Here is an 8780-nt window from a genome sequence, read left to right as displayed (position 1 = left end):
ATAAACTGATAGGGCTGGGTACTAATTTATTCTGCGGGATGCGAAGCTGCACAGGGGCACTGCCTGTGTTCACTGGAGGCACAATCAGGGCCTGGAATCGGCAGCCCTCAGACCCCGCAGACCCGGAGGTGAGGGGGAGAAGAGCTGAGGAGTCTTAGGACTCCAGTCCCAGATGTGGCTGTGTTTCTGGGATCTGGGTGGAGTCGAGAGAGGAGCCCATGGAGCTGTGAGCAGGACCTGCTACAGGATTCGCAGGGCTCTGTGCAAAAAAGGGAATGCGGGGCTCCTGGTTCAAAAGTATAGAGAATTTCAAGATGGTAACAGCAGAATATTGAACCAAACACAGCCCCTCAGAGCCTGAGGCCCTCCCTCACCTGCCCAGCTTGCACACCTGTGAGCCCCAGCAGAAGAGGCTGTTGAGTTTGCAGACCTGGCTTTGCCTCAGTTTCCTCATTTATAAAATGGACATGATAATGCTGGCCCTGCCTACCTCATAGCTCCATCGAGAGGTCAAGTGGAGAGAAAGGATGGGATGCAGCAAATATTTTAAAATCCTGAACTCAAGGCATAAGATACAGTCTTCCAAGAGTCAAAATTTGCCCCAAACTAGTCACCAGCTCCTATTTTTACTGAAAGTTTCTCACAGAAGCACATCTTTGAACTTAGAATGTTCCTCAAAGTAATAGAATTTGATTTATCGAAATTGTCAAGATAATTACTTTTTGCTCCCGGAAGACATGTATTCCCTAAATCCCAAAATTCTTTTATAGACTCTTAAGTATCTCAATGCTTAAGAGAAATCAAGTTACCTGTTACTCAGACCGTTATAAACCCACGGGGGTCCTTCAGTCACTGAATATGCAGTTTCTCTATTCTTTGCTGGCAGGAACACTCAAAATTGTTGAGATCTGAGTGGTTTTCAGCACAGGGAAACTGTGAGAACCAGTAAAACTGTCAGGGACCAGAATGAATGAAGGCAGCTGCCCTGTGCCAGGCACGTCTCATTCACCCTTCCAGAACAATGCGGTGCTGAACAGATGGCAAGAGCTGGGGGGTAAATGGGAGCGGTAGAGACATTAAAAATGCATGTGGGAGAGGAAGAGTCTCGTGGGACGGAGGAAGTGTCTAATGCACATGAACTTGCCACTTCCACTCCCTTCCTCTCTTTCCCTTTTCCTCCCCCGGCCTTTTCCCTCCGTCTCCACCGTGAAGCTGCTTCGTGTCAATTCCTGTTGATTTCCATGATTGTCAGGAACCAGCAGGGTCCAGTCTGGCTCCTGGCATCGGCAGGGGCTCGCAGCCTCCATAGGAACATCGCGCCTTCTCGGGGCCTTCTCGGGGCCTTCTCATGAGCTTTGCTCATCTGCGGAGGGACACGCACCTCAGTGCATCTCCACCCCTCCCTGCACCGTGACTCTCACCACAGATGCCCCCTGTGGTTATGCTGGTGTTGGACGTGCACCAGCCCGGGAAGGAGGAGGGAGTGGGTCGCTTACACGGTTCAGTGAAAAAACTGCAAGAACATTGTACACAGGGAAGTTTTGCCCGCCCCCCGCCTCTGCCCGCTCTGCTCAAGGTCGTCGTTTTTACTGAGTTCTGGTCTACGTTTCACTGTTTCATCGTGAAAACACGGGTAAATACAAACACCTAGTCCTGCTTCTCTCAGGGCGCGAATGTTCGCATGCAACACTGGGACTTTTACACCAGATGTGGGTTTCTTTTCCCTGACAACAAAGATGTGCCATTTTTCTACACCAATTCTCCAATTCTACAACACCAGCTGGGTGTCCAACAATTCAATTTAATTTTGACACTCTATCCAGCGTGAACAGCAGATCCCACCAGTTAAGGCCTCAGTGGTGCCAGATTGCCCCCACTGCAGACACCAACACAACTGGGGTCCCCAGGGGACCCCCATGTCTGCCTGGCTCACCTCAAATTTAGTGGTTCCCACAACCCTTGCCCCCCATCAGGTTGGATAACTAGCTAGAATGACTCACAGACCTCAGGAAAGTTTTCTACTTGTAGTTATAGCTTTATCATAAAGGATACAACTCAGGAACAGCCAAATGGAAGAGCTGCAGAGGGGGAGGGGATATTAAGGTGGCACAGACCTTCCATGCGCTGTCCAAGCCCACAACCTTCTCAGCACATCGATGTAGTCACTAATCTAGAAATTCCCAGACCCCATTAGGGGTTTTTATCAAGGTTTCATTACTTAGGCATCGTTGATTAAACCACTCCATCTCCAGCCCCTCTCCCCTCCTTGGAGGTCATGAAAGGGGGTCCGAAAGCTCCAACCCTTTATAATCATGGCTTTCTGACCTCAGCCCCCATCCTGAAGACATGTAGGGCCCCCGCCTGAGTCATCTCATTAGCACACAAAAGACAACAAATTCCGGTTTTAGGTGCTGTGTGCCAGGAACTGGGGACAAAGACCCAATATTTTTTATTATACCATAAACCCACCCTATTTTGTGTCTTGCCTTTTTTTCTTAATAGATCTAGGAGATGAGTGTGGCATGGTTTATTCAATGGATCCCCGTTGATGGCCAATTGGATTGCTTTCAATATTTTGTTATCACAAAGGATACGAAGAAGAACCTCGTGATTGTCATTTCACACGCATGTGGCTCTATCTGTGGGACAGACTCCCAGCGGACCTGCTGCCTAACGGGTAAGCACGTCGGTATTGGGTGGATATTGTCAGATTTGAGGGACGTACTCTTGTTATCCCATCTCTAGATGAGTAACCCAGTTGAAGATTGAAAGATGAAGTGCTCTTCCCAAAGTGACGCAGCTAATAAGGGGGGCGGAGAGGATCACGACTTATTTGGGAGGCAGGGAGGCAGGATGGACTGGGCCAAGAAATGCTGTTGGGGTGAATGAGGCGAGGACCTCCTGTGAATTAGGACATCGTAACAAACAGCAACTGGAGTAAGGGCTGGTGTGGAGGGGGTGGGACTGTGTCCCTGGAGGGATTGACTGACTCCTTGTTGGAATTCTGACCTAATTGGGGAGGGCAGTGGGAGCCGTTAAACCAGCCGGTTTGTTTCTTCTTGCTCGCTGTGGAGCGCACCCCACACGGGGACTTCGGTCAGAGCCGACTGGTGCGTCGCTTAAGGGCAGCGACCCCCATCTCCTAAAACAGCCTGTGCGTTTTTTACCAAGGTGAAAATCTTCTCATTGAGAATGCAAAAGACGAGTTCCATATGCGTGTGTGCCAAGTATTTGGGGTTGTCTGTAAAGCCCGTTCTTTGAAAGCTGAGCCCCCCGCCCCCCGGTAGAGCTCTGTGGCCAAGTTCCTAGCACGGGACCCTGCTGCTCTGCTCGGATCAGGCTGGACCAGCGCTGGACGCCTGTGCAAGCCTTCGCCAGGAGTCAGGAGTGGGCGCTATGAGTGAGCTGGCCCAGCAGTGAGGTGAGGCAGGTGGAGGCTTTTCTGCCTTGTGCCTGGAGCATTGAGGGAAACAGCCTTGATCAGAGGCACAAGGGAGCTACACCCTTAGAAGGGAGACAAGGCAGCATGCAGCCTGCTTCCTGGGGACGTTTTCTCTCTGATTTAACTTCTGAGGGCTGGTTTACTCTATACTTGGATTTCATGCAATAATGCATTTTCCTCTTCAATAACGCAAATCCCCCCAGTTCCTGAAGCTCATGTAATGGGGTAAAAATTCTCATGGGAACACCCTCCTCTAACTTACCAAAGAGAATCCAGTCATCACCAGCTTTTATTGTTTCAAGTCCAAGGAGAAAGAGAGAGCTTTGTCCTCAGCTGCTCCTGTGCAAGTTCTGGCTCCATTGTGACTGCGCCAACCTGGGGCACACGTCCATCCCCGAGCCGGTCCCTGGACCAGGAGGACGCAGCGCAAGAAGGCGCCTGGGCTCCGATGCTCACTCAGCTCTTGGACCGAAGGCAGTTTCAATGCTCTTTCCAGCAGGAAAAATGGGTGACAGGCAACTAAACCCACAAGAGCCTATCTCAGGTGCCTCGCAACCCAAGGGCCTTGCTGAAGTCATCGTTCCTGTCCTGAATGGAGTGACTTAAGTGCTTCTTCCGAGAATAACCCTGGTTTTCATCAATTTCCAGCCTGTCCATCTGAAATGCATCCTAACAGGCTTCTTCAGAGACTTCTTGTCAAGCACAGGTGTCCCCAGCATTGCTTATAGAAATGACCTGAGGACATCATTTCTTTCCATGCCCTGTGGCCTGTGAAAGCTCTAACAGCCTTAGCTGGTTTGGCTCAGTGGTTGGAGCGTTGGCCGGTGGACTGAAGTGTCCTGGGTTCAGCTCCAGCCAAGGGCACGTACCTCAGTTGCAACTCGATCCCTGGCCCCAGTCAGGGCTTGTGGGAGGCAGCAATCAATGTGTCTCTCACATCCATGTCCCCCCCACTTCCCCTCTCTCTGAAAAGCAATGGACAAAATATCCTCAGGTGAGGGTTAAAAAGAAAAAGAAATGCCTAACATTATAAGCATGGGAATGTGCATTCTTTTAAACACCATGTTCGTGAAGACCACCTTCCAAACCGCAACACACCAGAAGCCCGAGGCCAGCGAGTGTGCGTGAGACGTGGGGACGGGGTCCTCAGGCATGCGGCCACCCAAACCCTGCCCAGCCAGGCTCTGGGTCGGAGCGCCTTCAGAACCCAGGGGGAGCGGCTCTGTAGCTATCGACTGGTAACCTTGGGATCCAGGAGCCCTAATTACAGGCATAGGTTAGCAATAAGGAAACACCGGGGGACATTAGAATTGTTACTGAAACTCCTTCAAAAGTATTTATGAACAGAGGCGATGCCTGCTGGCTCGAGAGTTTAAATATGATCCTCGGCCCTACGGGTGTGACTCAGTGGGTGGAGCATCAGCCCATGAACTGTTATGTCACAGGTTCAATTCCCAGTCAAGGGCTTGTACCTGGGTTGCAGGTTCGATCCCTGGTCCTGGTTGGAGAGCGTGCAGGAGGCAACCAACGGATGTGTCTTTCTCACATCGATGCTTTTCTTTCTCTCTCTCTCTCTTTCCCGCTCCCTCTCTCCCTTCCACTCTCTCTAAAAAAATATCAGTGGAAAAAATATCCTCAGGCAAGGATTAACAAAAATAAATATGACTCTTGCTTAGAGCTCGGGTAGCAAAGGTGTCAGAATACCACCGGCCAGGCAGAGGACAGATGAGCGTAATTGCTGCCCGAGTGGGGGCATCAGTGGGGGCGGGTTAAATTATTCTCAAGGAAGGAAGGGGCTGTGAGCAGTGGGAACATGTGAAACGAGACACTGGCTCATGAGGAAGCTTCTGGGCGTGGGAACCCCTGAGCCCAGATGGTGGGAAAATCCTCAGAAAACTTCGGGATTTGGGTCTCTGCAGCTGGGCAGCAGCTGTGGGCCTGGAATTGGAGCCAACCACAGGTGGTGCCACCTGGTGCGGTTACCACATTTTCCTCAACCTCGGCAGGAAGGCCCAGCCGTCTCTCAGTTCAGTCTCCCGGACCCTGGAAGAGGCTGGAACGAGATCCTTTGTTGAAAGGATTAGGGAGATGGGCCTGCAGCCCGGAAGCCTCCCAGAGGCTCAGGGAGAATTACCCAAAGTCCCAGAACAGCAGAATTTGTGCTGTTTTCAGCGATGCCTCAATTCAATCAGCCTCTGACGTCACATTTTCCACACCTGCAGAGTTGTGTGGTCGCCGCTTGGCAATGTGGACTCCATAAATTTATAGTTTATAATTGTTTTGACAGGGCATGGATTGGAACTTTTCAAATTATCTATGAAAAAGCAAATTAAGAGTGTAGCCCTGACTGCACGGGACACGCCTGACCGACTTAAGGGAGGAAACCCCGCGCCCTGCACAACACCCGCTAGAATGTCCTGCAGTAATAAGGTGATTCACGTGCGCCTTTTCCTGGTCTACAGGACTCCGCAGGGGCCTGCTCTGGGTGCCTGCAGTCACATGTTAGGCCACACACAGCAACATTCAAAGCAGTTCATTACAACTGTTCCCTGTGTGATGAGCATGGAGGATGGAGGACGTCTTCACCTATAATGAAGCGAGAAGGAGGAAAGGGCTCGCATCTGGAGTCAGGTGGTCTGGGCCCCAGCCCCAGCTCCGCCACTTGCTGCCCTGGTTGGTTCCTCAATCTCTCTGAGCCTCAATGTTTCCACCTGTAAAATGGGGTGGTACTAGTCCCCACAGCCTTCTGCCAGCACCAGTGTGCCAGGTATGTGAATGGATCACCTGGAGGTGGGTCCCCAGCCCCCTGCATGCCATCCGAGGACTGCAGCCTCGTGAAAGACCCCAGGCTTGCACAGCCCAGCTAGCAGGACTTGAGTCCTGACACATGGTTACTTTTCAGATAGCAAATGTTCAATGTGGTAAGTAAAATAATACCGCTCATAACAGCATTGATCTACAGTGTCATCCTGAGGATGAAACGTGTGGATGCAGAGCGGGTGCTTAGTGTAGCCTCGTGTCCAGTGAATGCTCGTGGGCGGCAGAGGCGGCAAGGTTTGTGCTGACGTGTGAAAGGAAAGCGCATGAAATACAAATGCTGACGAAGGGCTGGCCCGCCGAGCAAGTAAATTACAGAAAGCCCAGTTCTATCTGCATTTCAGATAGACAGTAAATAAAATTTTGGTCTAAGTGTGTCCCATGTGACAGATATACGGTGCTGGAAAATTATTCGTTGTTTACCTGAAAATGAAATTTCGCTGCGTGTGCTGTATTTCTCTGGTGATCCTAGAGAGGGGACTTAGTTCCTCAGATTCCCACAGAGATCCCTCTCTGGTGCGGCTCGTCCTTTATTTCCTAATTGGAAAACAACAACAACTGATTTTAGCAATTACTGAACCTCCCATGCACGACACAGAGGGACCTCCATCCTCGTTCATCCTGGTAGACGTGTGCACTGACACTTCTGTTTCCCGAGCCTCTTGGAAACAGTGTGTCAAAATGATTGAAGGACTTGAAAATGTTTCCTGAGCCTTGAGAGGAGCAGGAACAAGAGGGGACAAGAGGCTGACATGCAGAGCCACGGACAAGACAGGGCTGGGCTTCCTCTGCAGGCCTTGGGGAGGAACCTCAATGGTTTGCAAGCAATGGGGGCAGGGAGAGGGGTGACAATTAGGTTCTCATTTTAAAAGTTTTCTTTTTAATTGGTTTTAGAGAAAGGAATTATGTGAGAGAGAGAGAGAGAGATCGTTGTGAAACATCAATCAGTTGCCTCCCTCACAGGCCCCAAATGGGGATCCAACCCACAACCTGGGTTACGTGCCCTGACCCGGAATGAGCCCATGACTAGAACCTGTGACCTTTTGGTATATGGGACAATGCTCCAGCCAGCTAAGCCACCGGCTAGAGCTAGGTTCTCACTTTATAAAGAGCACTTGGGTCTCTCACTGGGGGTGCAGGGGGGGGGTCAGGCAGGCCCTGGAGACCCTGGGGCACTGGAACAACAGCCCAGCCCGGCAAGAAGTGACAGAGACTGGGCCCCCCAGAGCCACCCGCACGCTCGCAGGAAAAACTCTGCTCAGACAGATTTATGGCTGCTGAAGTCTCCCTCCAACACTTTCCTTTGTGGGGGGAGCTTGGCTGCCAAACTTGGGTGAACGTGGAATGCGGATTCTCTCCCAGAAAACTCTGGAACCTCGGCCGAGCCGAGCCGCTGGGCAACACTCCGAGTTCCTTTGTCACGGAGAGTGTCACGGGACAGCCGTGATGGCAGCAAGCTGTTATCTGACAGGGTGCCTGGACATCCCTGCAGATGGCCTGGACCTCTGTCCTGTGGCACCCTGTCATCTGGGCCCAGCCACGCCCCAGCAAATGGGGGTGCCACGCAGAAAGAAATGAGAACGAGGCACTTTGGGGGCATTACAGGGTGGTGGCAGTGATCCCTGTTTGTGTTGGGCCCACTTGTCCCTCCGCCAGCCGTGAGCTGCTTGGATACTTGGGTGTCGTGCTTGGAGACACCCTCTTGGTGATGGAGGTCATCATGTACCCGAGCGCTGTGTCAGGCGTGGGCTCACTAACTCTCGCTCCACTTGTGTGGGGACTGTCCTGAGCTCCATCCTGAAGAAGAGGAGACCAGGGAAAGGAGAGGCGCCCAGGAGGAAGGGGTGAAGCTGGGCTTGGACATTGGGCCTTTGAGCCACAGTGTGAGCTTCGTCACCATTTCTTTGCACCAGGGTTCTCTACCCAGGCACCGCTGCCATTCTGGGCTGCGTCATTCTTTGTTACAGGGGCCGCCCTGCGTGCCACGGGATATTTAGCAGCCCCCGGTGGTGACAACCGGAGGTGTCTCTGGACATGTCCAGATGTGCCCCAGGGTGCAAAATCAGCCCTGGGTGACCCAGAAGGACTGACTGCTTTAGGGAGAGGCTGAGACGACCTGAAGACACCTCCAGCCACCCCCTTTCCTCCAACCCAACCCCAGAACCAATCCTGTCTGTTGGTCGGAGCTGCTGAAGCTGTCACCTGATCACCTGGCTGAGGTCACGTTGGTCATTTTTCTACCGTGAAGTTACTGTTTGTTTTGCTCTCTCCCCTCCCATCCTCTCATCTCTGGAAGGGCTACGCTGTGCCTCCCTGAGGCCAGAGGCCTTGCCAACCATTTGGGATTCGTCTTCATGGGAGACCTGACTCTCCTCCCCAGTTTGTTTCTTTATTCAGTCGTTTACTCAATCAGTGTGGTCCCATGGGTGTTTATTTTTAGTTTGAGTTATAATTCAGTGCTACGCTATTTATTTTGTTCTCCAGTCGTCCCAGCTTTGACCTTGGGAGTCTTCTGTGGGCT

This window comes from Miniopterus schreibersii (genome assembly GCF_964146895.1).
Source record: "Miniopterus schreibersii genome assembly, chromosome: 10".
In the NCBI taxonomy this organism is placed as follows: Eukaryota; Metazoa; Chordata; class Mammalia; order Chiroptera; family Miniopteridae; genus Miniopterus; species Miniopterus schreibersii.
Note: the sequence above shows the minus strand (reverse complement) of the source record.